Genomic DNA, 3636 nt, shown 5'->3' with positions numbered 1-3636 from the left:
ATTAGTATCTATTTTTTCTTTATTTTGTATATACTATTGTTGTGTAGATTACCCCATTTACGCTGTTGCACTCTATTTTGTTTTCAGTTACGTAATAAATTTCGTAGGGTTACGATTCTGGGTTTGCGAGTTCCCGTTTCGTTACTCATTTTCAGTCGTTAAATAAGACTAAAATTTTCTCTTTTAAGTTATGACATGTTATTTTCATAATTTAAATTATGTTATGCATATTAAAAATTGAATTGAATAGGGTAAATAATTGTAACAAAAATGTACGCTGCTATACTTGTACGTGTATATTCTGAATGAAGCCCAAGTGTTTACTGAAACCTATGTTTAGAGGAATGAAGTGTTATGCATACAAGACATACTGCGTACTACACCCCTGCGGTTAGCACACATCTGCGCTTACCTAGTCATACCTTCAAGCCCCCTAATTGAACAAGCAACAGAATTACGCTAATTGAATTCTGTTACCTATTATCATGACGAAAGCAATTTGCTGAACTTACCAGTCTACGTGGAAAAGGTAATAACGATTATGTGCTTGAGTTACCACGAGTTTCCTACCAGAGCCATAACAAAGAAAATCAATATAATGAATTTGTGTGTAGGCACGAAAGGCTCATCGCGATACAAATTGTAACATGAATGGGATTTGTATATTGAGGATTTTGGAGTTTAAAACTCTTTCAATTTATTTAGAATCCTCTTATTAAACTAAGAGTACTTATCATTTTATCTTATAGGTCGATACTTCACCAATAATTGGAAATAATTGAGCTGAGTTTGTAATGTTTGTCATTCGAATTGGAGCACAAAGGATCATTGAGGTTATATATAGTAGGATTACGGACCGAGTAAATCATCCAGGAAAATAACACTTTGCTGAATACGGCACAAAATATGAGAGCTCAACTTAACTATAAATTGGAAAAATTATCTTCTTCTTCTGCACATATGGATTAGGCCACTCCTGTCCCTACAAAATTTTCTTATTCACAAAAGACTTCTATCTCTATTTTCTTCATATAATGCCATAATATTCCCTCGAAAATCAGCCGACGTTCTTCCGAAACTCCGGTTGAATTTTAACGAACAACACAGCGTTGTGTCCTAGAGATAGAATCCTTCATAAGCACCGTTGCGAGAGTCTGAAATCCTACATTTCCAGATTCATATTGTGACAAGGAAAAATAATAACATTAAGTGTTATGAAGCGCAACAGGACCCATAGAGCATTTCCACGTCAGTAGCGTACAAAATGAGGAACGTTATTCTGAAAATATTACACTTACATAGTCCACCTGATATTTATGGTTCCATAAGTTTTATGAAAATGATTGAGTCATTAGTTCAACGTTTTATTGGAAATCGTGTGTTGCCTGAGACACCTGTCAAGAGCCTACCATTGGCGACAATATATAACATCTGGCTGAAATAGGAGTGTGCCAGGTCAACATGTAGACAATCATAGCGAGCTGTGTGTGCCTACGTTTATTCCGCTGAAAATCGTTCGTCAATGAGGCACAAAGATCTGATTTTGTCCTTGTATTTTAATGTCCTGCGCCTTCATAATAAGCCTAAGCTAAGTAGACCGCAACGATGCATACGTAACTACATTGGACTGAAGTTCGAATTGTATAGAATGAGGAAAGTGTGCTAATTATCTGTTCTAGCAACTTTGCGTTGTAGTTTCTGTTTTCTCTCCTAATGTAATATCGGACTACACACACTGATTATGCATATAGGTATACCTGATTATAGAACATAAAGAACTCAGTAGAAAGGAAAGTGGGGCAAAATGGCTTCTCGATTCTTCTAAGCTATCGAAGCCAAGCTCGGAGCAAGGTTCTTCTTCGGTTCCAAAAGAAAGTGAAACTCACTATAAAACTAATTGCAAAAGATGGGGAGAATCGTTTAAAGAGGACTGGATGCATGATGGAACGTATTCAAAATGGTGGCATGAAGTATATTCGGGGGGGTGTGGAAGCAGGACAATTTTGTGCGAAAATTGCTAGAGCATATGGTTTTGCAGTATGCTGCAAAATTACATGCACCAGCTTGTCTCAAACATGTACATGGAAATAGTTCCATTGCTTTTGTTCTTCTCTATAAGATAATCCGCGGGTTCAAATCCTGTCATAACACTATTATATTCAACGATGAAAGGATAAGAAGTATAGGTCTAAGAAGCTCCTCTATGTTAGCGCTCTTCATGAAAATAACTATTCCACCGACAATAGACTATTGTTTTATATTGTGACCTATATACCCGCTGCTAGGCAACGACTCGGCAAACACATGCCCGCGGTAAACACGCCTCAACGAGACGGAACTTGTTTCCTATGTGGTCAGCGTTGCGATAGTTACTATGCAGCGGTGCGGTAAATACACCTAAAACAATACGGGACAACAGAAGACTGTGTTTTCCGTGGGGTCTGTGCGAAGTGGTTATAAAGAAGAATTCAGATGAGCAGTATACATAGAGTTGAGAATAGAGTTTCGAGACGTCAGCCTGCCAGGGTATAAGCTTGGGAGCAGAGGGATTGAACTGAGTCGAGTCTTCGGAATCAGCAGCTGCAGAATAGTGGCAAGAAGGGAATTAGGCTCTGCAAAGACGAATTCATTTGTGATTTGAAGCAACAGTGGGACTGTGATATATCCGTTGACAGGATACGACTAGTGATGACTGAGAAACCTAGTGCCTGTGTAACGTTGAACTGGAAAGTGTCTAGAGTAGCGATAGCCCTGTATTGCCTGTAGTCCCGAGTTGTATGAATGTATAGGGTGCAATAAAACCAATTGTCCAATTCAAAATCCCATCTATAGTCACCTATAAAAGTGAAAATATGTTAGAAATATATGACAAAAGACAGAAAATTCATAAATGCATTCAGGTTGTAGACCCTAGTGATATATTTAAAAAGAGCCCACATAAGTAGAAATAATAGAAGTAGAAGTAGAATGATAATTCCAGTCGGGATTTCTTGGGAACACGGTAATAAACCTTCGTTTTGTATAAAACGTGGGGGAATTTATTGACTAAATATCTTTACCTTTAAGAAGGACTTCGCCTCATGAAGTTGATTTTTAGTTTCTTAAAAAATTACATCGCTTAAAATAAGCTATGACATCTGAGCAACTTCTTAGTTGATCTTCAAATTAGGTATATGATAATGTAGAATTTTACTGTGGTTTTAGGTTTCTGGGTTTAACATCACGTTGAAATGACACTTATTTCCGAAGTTTCGGAACAAATTTTTGTTACCTTCTTCAGGACCGACTTTATAGATCGAAATGTAGTATGGATTGAGAAGTTATATATTTTTTATTTGTCAGAAATGCGACTCTATACATTACTTGTTTTATTAATGGTCCGACTAATTTCGGTATAGTCGACCCTTACATCACCGGTTTCTGTGCGTCACTCATGGACGGTTCCACTTCCCGATCAACAGGACTCATATTTATTTTTAAATGTATGACATTTAATATGAAGTTGATGGCAATTAATTGGTAGGGACGATTAATAGAGACACGGATCCAATTTTCTGAGCGTGGTGCACATATGTCATCAGAATAGTGCAGGAGTTCAGATCAATAGTTGCTGGAATTCATTTCGTTCCTGTCCGC

The sequence above is a fragment of the Cryptotermes secundus genome, unplaced genomic scaffold, assembly GCF_002891405.2.
Source record: "Cryptotermes secundus unplaced genomic scaffold, Csec_1.0 scaffold1058, whole genome shotgun sequence".
NCBI lineage: Eukaryota > Metazoa > Arthropoda > Insecta > Blattodea > Kalotermitidae > Cryptotermes > Cryptotermes secundus.
The sequence above is the reverse complement of the archived record's forward strand: the minus strand, read 5'-3'. Positions refer to the sequence as shown.